The sequence below is a fragment of the Canis lupus genome, chromosome 1 (assembly GCF_003254725.2).
Source record: "Canis lupus dingo isolate Sandy chromosome 1, ASM325472v2, whole genome shotgun sequence".
NCBI classification, from domain to species: Eukaryota; Metazoa; Chordata; class Mammalia; order Carnivora; family Canidae; genus Canis; species Canis lupus.
In genome coordinates, this window is record NC_064243.1 from 53,166,475 (window position 1) to 53,185,946 (window position 19,472).

Consider the following 19,472-nt stretch of genomic DNA (forward strand, 5'->3'; position numbering starts at 1 on the left):
GTTTTCCAGAGTGGCTGCACCAGTTCACATTCCCACCAACAGTGCAAGAGGGTTCCCCTTTCTCCACATCCTCTCCAACATTTGTTGTTTCCTGTCTTGTTAATTGCACCATTCTCACTGGTGCAGAAGAATGAAACTAGACCATTCTCTTACACCATACACAAAGATTAACTTAAAATGGATGAAAGATCTAAATATGAGACAAGAATCCATCAAAATCCTAGAGGAGAACACAGGCAACACCCTTTTTGAACTTGGCCACAGCAGCTTCTTGCAAGATACATCTATGAAGGCAAGGGAAACAAAAGCAAAAATGAACTATTGGGACTTAATCAAGATAAAAAGCTTCTGCAAAGCAAAAGAAACAGTCAACAAAACTAAAAGACAACATACAGAATGGGAGAAGATATTTGCAAATGACATATCAAATAAAGGGCTAGTTTCCAAGATCTATAAAGAACTTATGAAACTCAACAGCAAAGAAACAAGCAATCCAATCATGAAATGGGCAAAAGACATGAACAGAAATTTCACCAAAGAAGACATAGACATGGCCAACAAGCACATGAGAAAATGTTCCGCATCACTTGCCATTAGGGAAATACAAATCAAAACCACAATGAGATACCTCCTCCAAATTCTTTTAAATAAAATTTCTACTTTAGAAAATTTTTGATTCACAGAAAATTGAAAATATATCTTTATATAGCCCACCCTCTGTTTCCCCTACTAGTAACTTCTTACACAAATGTGGTACATGTGTCATAATTAATGAATCAATATCAACCCATTGTTATTAATTAGAAACCATACTTTACATAGATTTCCTTACTTTTGTTTGATGTCCTTTCCTGTCCCAGGACCATCCAGATACCACATTATATTTTGTCTTTGTGTCTCATGACACCTGGTTAATGCCAGGTCTCAGACTATTTTTGGTATTCATGACTGTTTTGAGGAATACTCATCAAATACTTGGTCAAACAACCCTCAGTTGGCATGTCTCCGATGTTTTTTCAACATTAGACAGCAGTTTTGGCTTGGAAGAGGAAGAGCACAGAGATGAAGGTCATTCTCATCACATCATATCAAGGTTACACACCGTCAGCATGGCTCATCACTGTCTATGGTGACCTTGATCATCTGGCTGAGACAGTGGCGTCAGGTTTCTCCACTGGAAGGCTGCTTTTCCCCCCTCTTTCCCTGCTGTACTTTTTGTAAGGAAATCATTGTAAATAACCCACATTTATGGAATGGGGAGTTATGCTCACCTCCTTAGGGCACACTCCCAAAGTTTTAACTCTAGAGATATTGGCGAATTTTGGTGAGATGATTTCCAGACTCTGTCCTCTGTAATCAGGGTCATTTTCTATTGCTAATATTGAAGTATCTCATCTCATCAGTAAAATAAACCTTGCTCTCATGTTTTACTACCTTTTCATGATGCAATATAAAGTCTATTGATGTTTTAAAGGAGAAACAAGAATAATATGCATACAGTTTTACTGCCAGGTGAGAGGCTTGGTGAGAGAAGCAACCTGGTCTTATTCTCCAGCCCCAAAGTGCTAAAAATTTGGTCTGCTAAGGATGACAAACACAGGGTCAGTTTCAATTTCCAAAAGCGAGAACACTGAAACTATCACTTCTTTGAGTGTTTCCAGAGTTGTTTCAGTGAGCTTTCTAACATTAGTTCTTATTTACAATCTGAAATGAAGCAACGGTATATAGTCAGGACAACTCAATATTGATTTGATCTGGGACTGGCCATGGCCGGCCAAATGGGACTACTCGCCTTTATTTTTAGAATTTGACCCAGTTCTTTGTTAAAAGTTAAGGCAAGTAAACTCAATTTATAGTTCTTAGAGGTTTACAGAAGTCGGGGCTGGGGAGGGGAGAATGAGAAAAAAAAAGAAGAGTCGCAGAGAAAGACCAAACCCCAACTCATACAATGCATTTTTAAAGTTGTTCTGCATTTCCAGGAGTGATGGATTCATGCAAAGTGCACTTAAAAGATCTAATATGCAGCATTTTATTCTTGAATTGCTACCTAGTTTCTTCATTTCTAAAATGTCATCAATTATAAAACACATTAGTGTAATAATAACTTCATGAGGGTTGCAGGGAACTAGCTCATTAAAGAGATATATCTAGATTTTACTCACTTTATTTTTTAATTTTTTAAAAATTTGATTTATTTATTCATGAGAGACACAGAGAGAGAGAGGCAGAGACATAGGCAGAGGGAGAAGCAGGCTCCCTGCGGGGATCCCGTGATCCCTCAGATCACGTAGGCACACGCTCACTGCTGAGCCACCCAGGCATCCTGATTTTACTCATTTTAACACAAAAATTTATTATAAAATTTAAGAAAACATAAAAAATATTTTAAATTGTCACTTTTTTTAATTCTTCACGCATCCCAATAATACCATGGGATTATGTGTAATGGTAAATGTGTGACTTTAATGGTAAATATGTGACTTCCAGGGAATAGTAAAAATCTTATTCCTTCCAAGGAATAGTCAATATTTTATTGCTAAATTGTTCATTTTTAAATTTACATCATTTCCTCATAATCATAGACAAATATAGACAAATCTTGAGTAAATGATAACCAACACAAAATAAAATTATACTATTTTAATGACCAAAAATAATTTTTGTTGTTTTGGTATTTTGTTTTTTATAGTTTTTGGAATAGCATTTTTACCTATTTGAGATTTCTAAGTGAGATTTATTTAGTATATTTTACACTTGTTAAATAGTCCCCTTTAAAGATTTACAGTTTGAAACATATTGACAAATGGAAGATAGAGAGCCTCTCCATCACTCTGTGAACAATCATGTATGAGTCTTTGTGTGGATGTAAGTTTTCATTTCATTACTCTTAAGTACTCATTACTTAGGAATAAAGTTGATGGGTCAGTTACTATTAATACTTATTAATTACTACTAATGTAATTATTAATATGGTTGGAATAAAATGTACCATTTTGTTCTGTGGTTTCTATTTCTCCATCCATTCTTTGTTACTTTCTCTTCTTTACCTATATGCTTGATTAATTTAATTTTAATTTTTTATTCTAATAAAAATTAGAATTATTATCTAAAAAGATAATTAAAATTATCTTTAGTGGCTGATATGGAGTTGACAAGATACTTTTTAACTGTCATAGTCTAATTTCAAATACTGTCCTACTTTCTGCAGTGGCTAAGATCTTCCCCATAGCTCACTTCCATGTTCCTCTCTTCCACCCCTCACCATTCTTTACACTATTGCTTTCATACATTTTCCTTCCACGATATCATATACTCTATAATACATTGCTATTATTTTTCTTTAAACAATTATCTTTTGAAGGACCTAAAAATAATACAAACTATATTTTATGGTTACCCTCATGTTTACTATTTCTAATGATCTTCATTTCTGTTTAGATCTGAACTTCCACTTGTATCATGATCCTCCACCTGGAGAATTTTAACACTTCTTAACATGTGAGTCTACTAGCAATGGATTATTTCAAGTTTTTTTCCATAAATATTTTATATTTCATCTTAATTATTTAATAACGACTTCTGAGTTGACTTTTTTCTACCTTCAAATACTTGTAGGATGCCATTCCATTCCTTTTGACCATCCATCATTGCTGATTAGGAGACTGCTCTGACTTTACTTAGCTCCTCTAGCTAATGTTCCTTTGTGAATTGCCTTTTATCTTTGGTTTCCTTTTTAAGATTTTATTTATTTATTTATTTATTTATTTATTTATTTATTTATTTGAGAGAGAATGTGAGCAAGAGACAGAGAGCATGAACAGGGGGAGGTGCAGAGGAAGAAGCAGAAGCAGACACCCCATGGGGCAGGGAACCCAACTTGGGCTCAATCCCAGGACCCTGAGATCATGACTTGAGCCGAAAGCAAATGCTTAACTGACTGAGCCACCCAGGCACTCCTCTCTTTGGTTTCCTGGAGATTACCTATTTTGTGACTAGTTATCAAGTTTGATTTTTCATGATATGGGTAGGCTTTGAGGTTCCTGAACATGTGGTTTAATTTCTTTCACTGATTTTGCAAACCTTTCACTTGCTATCCCTTCTGTTCTCTTTTCTCTTACTAAAATTCCAATTACAATGTTCTTAGATGCTTTGATGTCCCACAATCCTTGAATGTGCTATTCTATTTTTTCATATTATGTTTCCTTTGTGATTCAGTTTGAAAACTTCTACTAACCCCATCTCAAGTTCATCAACTAGTCTGCTTTTTTTATGCCTAGTCTGCTGATAAGTGCAGAGAATAAGCCCTTCTTCCCTGACATTGTGTGTATTATTATTTGTAACATTTTTACTTGATTCTTTTTTTATGGTTTCCAACTTTCTGCGAAATTCCCCATTTACCCATACATGTTGAACTATATGCTTTTTCCACCACATCTTTTAACCTAAATATAGTGATTTCACAGTTCCTGTTTGAATGATGGTTCTAACATTCAAGTCTTCTCCAAATCTTGTTCTGTTGATTGCTCTATCTCTTGACATTTGATTTTTTTTCCATCTTGCTTTTACTGTGTTTCTCATTTTTTTTAATTGAATGCAGGACTTTTTATTGAAGTTATAGAATAAGATGATGGATATTGAGGTCAATTTTATTTATATACAAAAACTGGCACGTCTCTTCTTCTTGAAGGCCACTGGCCTGGAAGTTAGATTCAATGTAGTTAGTTGAGTTGGACCTGGGCTTTGTTAATGCTTCTGTTGCCTATATCACCCCCACAGGCTCCAAACTTCTGCGACAGCAATTGCTACTCATTTGTGCTTGGCCTCTAGCCCCAGAGGACATAGGATTTTTCTCTGAATTTCTGCTTCCAGAAGTTCCCTCTGAACCAGCATCACTCTTAGACAAACCCTGTATTCTCAGGAGTTGAAGGTTGAGCCTTCTATGCATTCCTGGGCCTAGTCCCAGTGGTAGTTATACTCTGCTTTGTATCTTTGGAGGCTCCTAGATGGTGCCAGCACCTGCCTTGCGTTAGTGCATGGTCCTGAGCCTAAGAGATTTTCCTCCTTTCTCCCCTGGGACAGAAACCTTTCAGTTTTGATCTTACCCCATAAAGAGTGAATCCTCACTTGGATCCAAGGGCAGGAGAGTTTCTATTGTCTCTCAAGATTACAGGTGCATTTTACTTATACTTTTCCTCTTCCAGAAGCACTAGATCTTTGCCTGGGCTGGTAGGTAGAGTATTAGTTGCCCCTCCTCTCAAAGCTTTGACCGCATATAGAGAAGGGTGTGAGGGAGTGGGTGATGTTTGTTAGCTGGCCCTGGCAGCAGCCGGTCATCACTGGGATGCCTGCACCATCCAGGGAGGACTCACCTCAGCCTTTGGCCCTGTCCCCTCTCTTCCTCAAGGACACCTAAGGAAGCAACATGAGGAAGAATTTAGACTGTTTGGACTCCTCTCATGTCTGAGCTCCTTGTTTGTAAGCTGTTATCCAGCCCACACTTGGCACTCAAGAATGTGTTAAAATTTTATCTGCTTTCTTCTTACCCACTTTTACAATGCCACCTCTTTCTCCCACATGCAGCGAAAGGTGAAATCATTCATACATCCTTTTTCTTCTTGGAATGTCTTGTCAGCATTCACAATTAAGAACACTAGATGCTCTCTGATGGGCTCAAGGAAAGTTATCATTTGTATATTTCCAGACTTTTCTCATTGTCAGGACTGGAGTGGCATTCCTTTGATTCTTTCCACATACAAAGTGTAAGCGTAACTCCTTATCTGTTTTGTCTTGATTTTAACTATTGTCATTGATGAAACAAAGAAGCCTTAGTTCCCATGTGAGTATTACTATTTTAAGGTTTCTCTAATTTTAGGGCTTTTAAGCCACAAACTCCTCAAGAAATTATTGTTTTGAGACTTCAAAGGAGAGCTACCAAGAGCATTTCTTTCCTAGTAGCTAAGGACAAGAGTAATCCTCTGATACATAAAATGATATTTAATAAGATAATTTCTAAATCACAAAAATACCAGAATTGGTCTTATTCAATTGCCAAGGGAAAATTCCATCAAATTGTAACCAGTTTAAAAAGACACACTTAAGATATAAAAATATGAAATGTGTTTATTTTTTGTTCACTCTACTCACTGAACACTCCCAAGACTTTCCCAGCTTCCTGCCCCTGAAGAAACTCCATCAGCTCTGCTATCTTGCAGGACCCTCCTAGTTTCCATCACATCCCATTTTACGTAAATCTACCTCCATTCTCTGTTGAGTTCCTCTGCTTTCCCCAGTCTATCTTGGGCTTCAAAGACACTTGGGGAGAACCTCTTCTTTCCCCTTTTCTCCTACTTCCTCTTCTCCAAATTGCTCGTGATTTTCCTGGATCCCTACAAGGCCAGGGTGAAGGAGAGAGGAGACTGAAGTGGTAGTGTGCCAGCACACATCCAATGAGCAGTCTCCAAAGACTAAAAAAGGCTTTGATCAGTGGCTCTTGCTGATTTCCATGCTGCCAATGTTCCTATGATGCTGATTTGATGCTGCCAAAGCAGTGTCACCAAATACAAAAATGGGTAGAGTTGCACACTGCCAGCTCTCCTGAGTGCCAGCATACCCCTGCATTGGAAGAAACATAGTTGTCCTTGCACCCTGCAGATGTAATCATTCCATCCACATCACAGTTGTAGTTTTAATGTTCACCTTGTGCGGGCCGCATCAGGTTACTTCTTTGTGCAGCTTCGACGAAACCACTTTTCAGCTCCCCTTCAATGGGCTTCAATTTTTCTACCTTCTTGCCCTCTCACATGATACAAACAATATTAATTCATGGGGCCCACATGTAACTTCTGAAAAACATGCAACTTTGGTGGAAGTTCAGCTCACTTCCAGGGCTACCCTCCTTAGTTGACCTGCCCACTGCACCTGGCCAGTTTAGTCTTCTTAGGCATGAAACAAATACCAGAAGTTAAATAAAGAGAAAATAAAGAGCATGCTGAAGAGTTTCTCCGGGAAATGCTCACTGCCAACTCATCAATAGAACAATCCTGTGTGTTGGGGGTGAATGATGGCAAAACCAGCACCGCCGTGTTTCAGCGTGTCCAAGTGGACACATGATCCATCTTCTCTCCTAAGGACCTAAGGGACTCCTGGTAGCTCTCCTAGTGCTTCTTCATGTTGGCAGCTTCCTACAGACCTTGACAGCGAGACCCTAGCCTATCACCATGTGAGATTTCAGTTGAATGTTGTAAAATAAGAGTTAACTAACTCAACTACCCATAAAGAAGAAAAGGGAAGCAATATTTGTAAAGATATAATCCAGAAAATATTTTTGAAAACAATATCTTTGGAATGTGAAGCATACAACTGTACTATTCCTCTGTGATGAAGCCTGTTCTGCAGAAACTAAAGGAGCAATTATAGCTTTAGATGATGAAGCCATTTTTAGTTTTACATTTTTTATTTCCGTTAAAGACAGAGTGGTAAGATGTGAGGCTAGGTGGCATCAGGAATCTCCAGTTCTGTATATTGATAGAAACTCCACCCATAGAGAGATTTACAGTGTTGCCCAAACAAGACCTTTGTATCATTTTTCTGTTTTTAAAATGAAGACAACTTGAGGCACCTGGTGACTCGGTTGAGTGTCCGGCTCTTGATTTCAGCTCAGATCATGATTTCAGGGTGGTGGAATTGAGCCCTGCATTGGGCTCTGTGCTCACCTTGAAGTCTGCTTGAGATCCTCTCTCACTCTGCCCCTCTTCCCACAAATAAATAAATAAATAAATAAATAAATAAATAAATAAATAAATAATTTTTTCTAAAAACTAAAATGAGGACAAGTCGGGCCATGAATCCATCATGAGACCTCCTTAGAAGTTAAATAGTTTTCTCTCTCCTTTCTGCTGCTACTAAACTGGTTTCTGTTTCCACAGCTTTACTTTCCATCTATTTTCAACCCCACTGCTGCCTGCCTCTCCTCTCCCACCCTCCCTGCAACACACAGGCCAGCTCCTTCCCGGCCTCCATCCTCCTCGTCTTCCTCATCCTCCTCTTCCTCCCCTTATTCCTCCTCCTCCTCTTCCTCCTCCTCCTCTTCTTCCTCATTCTTCTCATACTCCTCATCCTTCTCCCAGCAGCCTGCCTGCACACACAGTGAATCTCCCACTCTTTCTCCATCAGGTTTTCTTCTTGGCTTCTGTATCACCTTCTCCTGTCTCATTTCCAAAGTGATTTCTTCTCTGCCACCTTATTTGCTGGATTTTCCTGTGTCTCCTTTTGCTCATGTGCAAAATAAAAATACTAATAGTACCTTAGAGAATTTTGCTAACAATTCAATGCATGGCTATTTGGAAAGAACTGAGAGTATGCCCTTAATTCAGCAAAAGCTATAAAGCTATATATCTGTTACCCAGTACTGTATTTATCTTGATAAGAGTGGGAAGAAGGTTCTCATAACCAATACTGAGTGTTCACCATATATTAGCACAATTACCAGTTACTCAAAGAATAATTCATAAACAATATAAGTTATGTATTTTCATTTTTACTGGTGTTGTAGGCATCTCCCAAGTATCTCAGTTTGGCAGTGAAGAACTAAATGCTTCCCGTGCTTCCCCTAATAACAAGAAAGCTTATGTTTGCACCAGAACTTGCTTGACTTCAAATCCCATGCTCTTCCATGAGTGCTGGTTCACACTGTGATGCCCATAACCCTCCACTTTTCTCTCCCTCTAAACAGTTCACATTCCCTTTGGTGTTCAGTATCTAGGTTCCTGACATTGCTGGCCATAAAGTTGCAATATCCAGAATTTTTCATTCATATTCAGTCTCCCTGTGCACTCACATTCAACTAATGAGCGAAACTCACCCATCTTATGTCTGCAATGTTCCCTCACTCCCCCTCTCCTGCCCAGATCTCAGCTGGCTCCACTCGGACCTCAATCACCTTCTGCATACAAGGTGAGCTTTCTCCACTAGAAACCTCACTCTTACAGTCCATAAAATACAGACTTGTTCATGGAGTTCTTCCTCATTCCGTATAAAAATCAAAACTGGTTCCTTACAATCCATAGAATAAGAATTACAATTATGTGTGTGTACCCTTCACAAACAGCTTATGTGTGTATAGACAGGTTGATCAATTGAGATGATACATACAGAGTGTTATGGACTCAGTATTGTGTCCCCTTAAAACTCTCATCTGGAAACCCTGCTCCCCAGTGTGACAATATTTAGAGGTAGTGGCTTTGGGAGATATTTAGGATTAGATGAAGTCATGAGGCTGAGGTCCCCACAAGGCATTAGTATCCCGATAAGAAGAGAAATAGAAGCAGAATCGGATTTCTCTCCCCCTCCCCCATTCCATGTGAAGACACAGTGAGAGGTGGCTGTCTGTAAGCCAGGAAGAGAGGTCTCATGAAGAGCCCAATCAGCGGGTACCTTGGTCTTGAATTTTCCAGCCTCCAGAACTGCGAGAAATAAACGTCTATTATGTAAGCCACGTAGTGTATGGCATTTTGTTACTGGTGGCCCAAGCAGGCTGACAGAGAGAGAGAAAAAGAGAAATACAGGAATTTCTTGGTGACACATATGTACCAAAGAGAAGCAAATTCTTCCAAAACAAGCAAATTATTTCCTTTCCATCATAAACTACCCCATGATCTTTCTTGTCTTAAATTTCTCTTTAGCCTTCTTTCTCTTCCAGGAAAAATTTCAATCTCAAACATGTCTCAAGATCTAAGTCTACAGTAAACTATAGAGCAACAGGATCTTTCCATATCCACAACAGCATTTGGCATACAGCATGTTGTAGTTATGACCCTACATGCCATGGGACAGTTCAGGCATTGTCATCTCTAGGACTCCAGGCATAAGACAGTGACAGCATGGAGAGACAATACACAGGGCTGAGCTGACATCAGGAGTCTGTCTTCTAGAGAAAGCTGCTTTCTCACAGCTTACCTAGAGTTACACAATTAGTAAATGCTGTTGATATATGAGACCATCTGGAAATAATATCAGTGTTCAGGGAAGTTGAAGAGATAGAGGTCTATGTAGCTTCTTCTACAATTACCCATCCTGCCCCACTCCAATTCCTACTGATGATCAAGCAAAACATCACAGGGAGCAAACACTGTCTCACGAAGAGGTCCTGTTCAGTAAACTAACTGCCTCTTCATTCTTCAAAGGGCATGTTCTCCACATGTGCTTGTAAAAGCCATTTGATTTTAGTACTATGAGTTGGTTGCTTCCTTGGAGAGACTCTATAGCATTGCACACACACACACATGCACAAGTGTGTACATGCACAGGTGCATGCACACATTTGCATGCACACACAAATACCCTCACATGTGTGCACGTATTCCTTCACATGTACATACAAACATACATGCACATGATTACACAAGTGTGTAAATGCACAGACACATTCATACATACATTTGTACACACATTGGCACACACAAACACCCTCCTACTCTTGTGTGTGCGCACACCCTCCTACTCTTGTGTGTGTGCACACTCCCTCACATGCATACACTCACACACACATGGCCACTGAATCCTTGTGGAAGTGACTTTCCTGGCTCTAGACACAGTATGAAGCCAACATTAACTCTTTCCCTCAACTGGCAAAAGGCAAACCTGAATTTAGAAAGTAGCTTAAAGGAACGCGTGGTAAATTTTCTTGATTTTTGAGCATTTCTCTTTCAGAGAGGTGAAATATTTCCATGCCCAAGCAAACTGTTATTTTCAGGAGAAATGTCTGTTTTCACACAGAAACAGTGACTCATTTTCTTCAGGTGGGAGTTTCTGTTTTACAAGAAACTTTTCAGAGGCAGCTGGGCTATATGAATTTGTCTGTTTCTCAGTAGTATCATCAGCATCTGTTAGTGATTAAAATGACCTATAGAGTAAATACTAGGGGGTTAAATGCTAGCTTATTTGAGTATTTTAAAGCAGCCTTCGTATTAATCTCCATTGAAGATAACTTCTTTTAATATTGAGAAAATACTAACCTTTATTGGAGATAGCTTCCCTCTGTGCATATTCCATGGTTTTTTTTTTTTTTTTACCTGTCATAGAAATATTCAAAGGACCTATGTGTCTGAAGAAACTTCAGAATTACTGTGAGGTACAGTTAAAAATTGTTGAGATGTGTGCTATGCATTCATGAACCTCTGTATATGAAGTCAGCAGTGACAGGCCCAGGGTCCATTGCTGGTCTACATAGAACTTCAAACAAATACTTCCTTCTAGAGCATGGGAGGGGGAGGGTGTTAGATTTCCCCTGGTGGGGGGTTCTGTCTCATGCATTGCAGGATGCCAGTCCTCTACTCACTAAGTGCCAGTGGTAGCCTTCTGCAATTGTAAAAACCAAAAATTGTCTCCAGACATCTCTTTTCCTCTCAGTGTAAATAATTGAAATAAATACATTTCACAGAAAGAGACACAGGGCCATAACCACAGAGAAAACTCATCTGATTCTATACTAAACATCACCTACACTCCTTTTTTCCCCCACAGTGTTCACTGTACATTTCCATAGTGAGTCCATAATGATTTCCTATTTTATCTTTACTGCAAACTGTATATCCTTTATTGTTTAGCCTCAAGGGACTAAATTTGTAACATGGTAGTGAGAGGAGTGCTGTGGCTTTTCTATATATAATTACAATTTGAGCAAACCTAAATTTCTTTTTCAAAGTCTTAAAATACATAAAGTCTCAAACACAAAATCTTAAAATACAAAACAAGTCTTTTTTATCAACCAGAACAAAGTCTTTTGATAAAGTGCATATTTATAACAATAAATTCTCCCATATTTTCTGAAGTCAGAGGCTGCCAGCTACCGCCTCTAAATGTAATTTATTTTTGTTAGGAATTGACCAATAAATGATTATTTTTCAATTTCCTCAGCAGACGTCTAAAAAATTCTTTCCTATTCCATAATTGAGAGTCTCTGGCTGAAAGTCTGACATTAGTTCTGTTTAAGCTTTCAGGGAGGCCACTCACACAAATGTGGTTAAGTAAATAACAGAATGTCCATTAGATCTGAGCCACTGCAGACTATGTTCCTGAGTCAGTGACATGGGGAGATGCAAAAGAAAACCCACAGTATCATTCAGTTATTCTATCTTGCTATACTGGTGTCATCTCCATCTCTATCTCTGTCCCTATATTGTTCAAATGCTTCGGGAAGGCCTGGGGCTAAATAAAACCAAATATTACCCTTGATACTCATTAGCTCTCCCAGCACACCCTCTTCCCCTTCTCTGTGGTTTTCCAAATCTCACCAGCCACTGGGTCACCATAATCTCTGTGTGATCCAGAGAGTGGGCTATGTTTCCCAGGTCCTTCTCTCCCTCCTCATCCTCTTATCCCTTCCCACCAGGTGCAATCTCTGCAGTACAAAAATATTGATAGATCATTGCTATTGAAATAGAAAAAATATAAAATTGAAAGCACGAACGGCTTTTAAATATTTGCAATTCTCTCATGACAGCAGAGTTTATATCATTAGCTATCATTTTATATGCATATATAATTCAACCCCATGTTTCATACACATAATATATAATGCCAAGAGTGAGGTATATATTATTTAGAGATACCAATGAAGTCCTGCTTTGCTATAGGATCTAATACTATTTAGACATACACAGAGAAAGTCAATAGAAGTCTGTGAGAGATTTCTTTTTAATTAATTTTGATTAAATATTCAGTGGAACCCATTTATATTTCCCAATGTACAACATTTAATGAGTCTGTCTAATGCTCATATGATTTCCTCTGTTAAATTCTTTCCCTGTAGCATTTTCTTTTCTCAGTATGTTAGAAAAAAATGTTATAGAGAAGAAGGGTTTATTGTATTTTAAATTTATATTCATTGCCAACTGGATACCCAAGGGGCATTTGAGAAATGCCTTTTCATAAATCAAAAAATAAATAGGTGAACAAAGATTGCCCAATAGCCTACCAAACTCATGTGACCATCATTGCTCCATGCACATAATCTGTACAATTCTCTTACACTGTACATTGTGGCTTAAGGATCTATGTAGTATTTATTACCTAGTATCTGTTTGTTATTCAATTATGTCAGAGGACTTTTACTAGGAATATTTAAAGATGACATCCCTTAAATAAGGTTGATGTCTGCTTGGGTAGATTTATAACTTGTTGAATATCATGTATTCGTTGATATGATAGAAGATCTTTCTGCTTGCTCAGTTTTAATCAATCATATAGAAGACAGAAAATATGCATATTGTGCATACAACATAAAAAAATGGCTATCACAGAAATCACAGGTTCGATACTCAAAATTGTTTTAAAGTAAAATCGTTTTGATATCAGAAAGGTCCTGTCCAAATCCTAGCTCAAAATAAAAAAATTAATATCTATCGGTCTTGGTAATGTTACATAATCTCTCCAATCCATAGAATATTTGTATAGAAAACTGAAATATTTGCTCTTATATAGTAGGGCTCCTGGGTAAGAAAAACAAAATGTTTTGGTGGAGGTAGAACCACTCAGGCCAAATCTCATAGTATTTCTATTTCCAATACACAAACACATTACTTTTAGAAAAATTTTAATCATGAACATATGGAGATTGGAAAGGAAAAAAAAAGTAAAATAGGCTTTATTCATAAATAATGTACTTGTGGGAGTAGAAAATCCAAAATAATTTTTTAATTAAACCTAGCAAGTGAATTCACAAGGTAACAGGATACAAGGTCAATATACAAAAATTGGTTGCAATTTTATGTGTAAGGAATGAACAATTGGAAAATAAAATTTAAAGGCAGTACTATTTATAATAATATCAAACATTTAAATGATTAAAAATAAATACACCAAAAGTTGTTCAAGATCTTTTCCAAAAACTACAAGAATTTTTGCAGCACACATTAAAGAAATCCTACATAGAGTGAAATATATACTGTGATTATATGTTAGAAAAGTCAATGTAGTGAGCAAGTTACACAAGCTGATCTCAAGACATTATAAAGTGACATATATCACAACTGTATGGGGTTTGAATGAAGATAGGCAAATACATTATGAAACAGAGTCCAGAATTACACTAAGATTTCTATGGAAAATCAATTTCCAACAACAACATCAAACAATTAAATACGGAAAAGAAAATTTCTTCAACAAATGGTGTTAGAAAAATTTAGTGTCCAAATTGGGGAGAGTTGGAAAACTGCCTCAAATTCTAATTTATGCTGTTTTTCTCTCTTGGGGCAAATAATTGAAATAAGTACATTTTCAGAAAGAGGCAAAGTGTTGTGCAACAGGCAGAGTCTCATATGATTCTCGGCTACACATCAACAATATTCCTTTTTTGGCACCACTTACAGAATTTTTCACTAGGCTTTCATTGACATTTTCTTACTTTGTCTGTAATTATCATTTATTTTTTTTAGCTTAAAGGGACTAATTTAGTAAACATGATGTAGAGAGCAGTGCTGTCATTTTTATGTATAATTACGTGGTATTCTCTGCAATCTTAGATCAACTTAAATTTCCTATTAGAAAGATGTGAAAATGAAAAGTCTTAAAATACCAACGAAATCGTATCAACAAGATTCAAGCCTTTTAACTAAAATATGTATTTCTAATAGTGAGTGCTCCCATACCTTCCAAAGTCAGAGGCCATCACTTCCTCTAGGTGTGATTTTTTTGGAGGGTTATGAATTGAACAATAATTTGGATATATGAAACAAATCAAATTAATCATAGACTTAAATGTAAAAGTTAAAACTATAAATGTAAAAGCTAACCAAATTTATCTTCATCGAATATGAATTCATCTGCACTCCCCTCTGAACGTTTATAGAATGTGTTCGCACTATAAATATACATGCACTAAATTGTTTTGCTTTGAGTATTATTAACTGCTTACACTTAACAAAGATTATTAAAACTATTTAAAATGGCACTAAATACTATTCATCATTTAAAAGGAATAAAATGTTGGTACATTCAACAACATAGTTGAGCCTCCATGTAAGGAAAATAAACCAGGCACAAAAGAATATATATTTGTCACAGTTTTCTATTGTTGCATCATAAATACTCAGTGGCTGCAAAACATTCATCGAGCACCTCCCACTTGTAGTTTAGGGGTCTGTGCATAGCTCAGCTGGGTCTTCTGCTAGAAAATCAAGGTATCTGCTAGGCTGAGTCCATATGTGGAGGCTCTGGGGGAAGAACCTGCTTCCTTAGCTTACCCAAGTTGCTGGTGAATCCAGGTACTTGCAACTGTAAGACAGAGTTCCTCATACCGCCACCCTCTCCTCGCCTCCCCCACTGCCAGCCAGAGACCCTCTCCACTCCAGGACACCACTCCCTCATCCTCACATGGGACCTCCTACCTCTCCAAAGACTGCAAGGGCCCATCAAATCCTCTTACTATTGCAAATCATCTCTGTTTTCCCTTTGCTCCAACCAAACCCCAAATGATTACATTAGGCCCACCAGAATAATCTCCCTTTTATCATTTTAAGTCACCATTATAATACCAAGGGATGAAAGTGATAAAGGCCACTTTAAATTCTGTCCTCCACAGTATTGTATGATTCTATCTATATGAACATTCAAAAAGGCAAATTTATAGTTACAGAAAGCAGATTCGTCATTACCTGGGGCTGGATGTAGAAATGGAGATGATTGCAAACAGGCATGAGGATTCATTTTGAGGTGAAAAGTTTTAATACTGGATCATGGTGATGAATGCACAACTATGTAAATTTACTGGAAATTACTAAGTTTTACATTTAAATTTCTCTTCTAAGAGTAATATATATACATATATATAAATATATATATATAAACATGTAAATAAATATGTAATACTATCCATACATAGTTGGTTAGTTAACTAGTTAGTTACCTTGCAACAGTCACAGATTTCTTAGAAAACAGAGGAAAAGAAATAGCTATAAAACAAAATTTATAAATCGGACTTCAACAACATTCAAAAAGGAGTTCAAACCATTTCTGCTCAACAGAAACATCGGTAAGATAATTAATAGGAAGGTCACACACTGCAAGAACATATTCTCACTACATGTACCTGACAAATGACTTGCATCCAGAATATTAAAAACTTACATAACTCAACAATAAAAAGACAAAGAAGGCAATTAAAAATTGGCAAAACTTGAACACATACTTAACAAAAGAAGAAATATGAGTTTCCAGTAAGCATGTAAAAGGACACACAACATCATCAATCATCAAAGGAATGCAAACCATACCAGTTCTTAGATACTGGGTCACATCCACAGGAATGGCTAAAATAAAAAGACTGGCAATACCTTTTGCTGACAAGGATGTATAGAATCAGAAACTTTCATAAATTGCTAGCAGTAATGTAAAAGGTCACAGCAAATTTGGAAAAGCATTTTGCTTTTTCTTATAAAGCAAACTTATACCTACTCTATGATCAGTAATTTCATTCTTAGGTATTTACACAAGAAATGTTATTCATGCCCTTAAATTTTTTTCAATATTTTTCAACATAATTTTATGCATAATAACTAACCCTGGAAATAACCTAAATGTCCAACATTTAGAAAAATGGAAAATATCATGTGCTACATTAATACAATGAAATGCAACCAAAAAACATTGAATGAATTACCACTATCAAAATGGAATGAAGCCCCTAAATATACCCTTGAGTGAAAAAAGCCAGACACAGAATGAACCCATTTCTATGAAGTTTTAAAACAGGTAAAACTAATCTATGGCAACAGAATTCTGCATAGAGGTTACCTAAACAGTGATGATTGATCAGAGAATCATGAGAATATCTGAGGTATTGCTTACAAGGCTGCCTTCATCATGTGATAATTTATTGAGCAGTACATATATGATTTGTGCATGTTTGTCTGTATTTGTTAACCTACAATAGAAAATGTCTTTTTTAAAAAGCATGAATAACATGAATGAGAAGACAAATATGAGACTAGGAAAAAATCAGACAAATCTGATGAAGGACTGTCATAGAAAGAATATACAAAGAACTTTTAAAACCCAACAATGATAAAATGAACAACTGGATTATAAAGTGGGCTGTATAAATATCTGAACAGACTTCACTAAAATATACAGATGGCTAGTAAACAGATGGAAAGATGTTCAAGTCATATACCCTCAGGGAAATGCAAATTAAAACAACATGATTCTATTACCCACCTATTAAAATGGCCAATGTCTGGAACCTTGACAACACCAAATGCTGGTGAGGATGTGAAGCAAGAAGAACTCTCATTTGTTGCTGATGGGAAAGCAAAATGGTGCAGTGATTCTGGAAGATAGTCCAGCAGTTCCTTATAAAACTAATCATGCTATTACTATACAATCCAGCAGTCATGCTCCTTGGTATTTACCCAAATGTATTCAAAACTTATCTCCACACCAAAACCTGCACAAAAATGTTTATATCAGCTTTACCCATAATTGCCAAAACTTGGAAGCGACCAAGATGTTCTTCAGGAGGTGAAGAAAGTGTGGTATATTCAGGAAGTAGAAAATATTACTCAGCACTAACCATGAAAATGCATGGAGGAAATTAAATGCATACCACTAAGTGAAAGAAGCCAAGCTGAAAAGATTAGATAATTTATGATTCCAGCTACATGACACTCTTGGGAAAAACAAAACTACAAGACAGTGAGAAAGATCAATGGCTGCCAGGGACCCAGGGACTAAGAGGGATGGGATAAACTGCAGGGGCACAGGATTTTTAGGGCAGTGCACTATTCTACATGGCACTGTGATGGTAGGTACATGTCATTATACATCCACCCAAACCCATATATTTGCCCATTTTGGGAGAATGTACAACCCTGGAAGTGAAACCTAATGTAAATTTGGACTCTGAATGATAATATTGTGTCAATGTCGGGCCATCTTCTGTAACAAAGGGGCAGGAAGTCAATAGTACGGGAGGCTATGTGTGTGTGTGTTGGAGAGGGAGGTGACACGGAGTGTATGGGAACTCTCTGTACTTTCCACTCAAGTTTTCTTTGAACCTAAAATTTCTCCAAAATATAACAGCTTAAAAAAAAGACTAAAGAGATAACATGAAAGTGTTGTCAGTGACTAAATGTGTGACAATTTGGGCATTTACAAAATGGCTGTAATAAACTAAAACACAAAGAATATGTAACAACCCATAACTCTAGTGTTTTTGCTTAGAGGAGAGTGAGGGAGACAGAATGAGAGCTGGACAAAAGAAAAACAGTGAGGGGAGCACCAAAAGGCACCACTTACTGTTGACAGTAACAAGGGTCCCATTCTCATCCCACGAAATAAACCCTGGGACAAGGACTTGTGTGTAAGCAGTTTATTTGGGAAATAATCCCTGAAAAAAACAGCCAGAGTGGGGACATGAGATGGAAAAAGGAGGAAAGCTCAAGAAATTTTATAGTGTGTATCATGAATCTAGCTGTCATGGTAGTCAACCAGAGTTTCATCCTCATAGAGAATTCTGGAAGCCAGTGTACAACAAACACCTCAGAAGTAACTCACCTGGGAGTGAAGGATCCTGGGTCTTAACTTACCACTTTCTATCATGTATCAGAGTGGCAATGAGGAAGGGAGTTGGTGGCCCCAAATCCCTTGCACTCTGGCTTGTTGTAGTGCTGTGATACCAGGCATGGTCAGGTCTGCTCATCAGTGAAAGCTGTCAGGCTAAGAGCTGCAGTTTCTGTTGGTAGGAAGTAAAAGAAGCTTGAGCAGAAATGTTAGAACTTAAGGGCCTATGACAAGACCTCACAGTGTCTGCTACAGGCACCAACTTCTCACTCTAAAAGCCGCCAAATAAAGGAAAGAATTATCTCTGTCATTAGTGTATGAAATGTATTTCAAGGTAATCAAAATGCGGAGTCCTCTGTATGAGACATAGTTTTCAAAGATGAACCAAAAGACAAAGTAACATTAAAATTACATCGAGTAAGCATTCGTCTAGAGGTGCTACTGGCATCTTCAAGGCACATCTGGATGAAACACTTTCCAAACCTGCTGGGATCTATTCCCGCCCTTCATCCTCAAACGGAAGAGGAGGCTTCTCTCTTTTGGCCATCTGTAATACGGACGATGTCATTCTGCTGCTCTCAGATCTCAGTGTGTATTTTGCTACTGTTAAATCTTCCTCCTTTTCTTTTTTGGCATTTATCCATTATCCATTTATTGGCTCCCTTTAGCTGGCAAACCACTCCTCCTTCTTTTCATCTGATATTAATTTTTTGCACACAGCCTAATCCCTACCTGATGTAAGTCTGTCAGATTTAGAAATAAGACTGACTCATCCCTCTGGCATCAATATGAGATTGGTCACTGTTCCCTGTCTGTTCCTAATCACATAGAGTAGGACTGGCTAAGCGCAAACTTTTAGGGCAGTCTTATACCCTAGGTAGAAAAGAAACAGAAACCATTAGTTAAGCAGCCCTGTA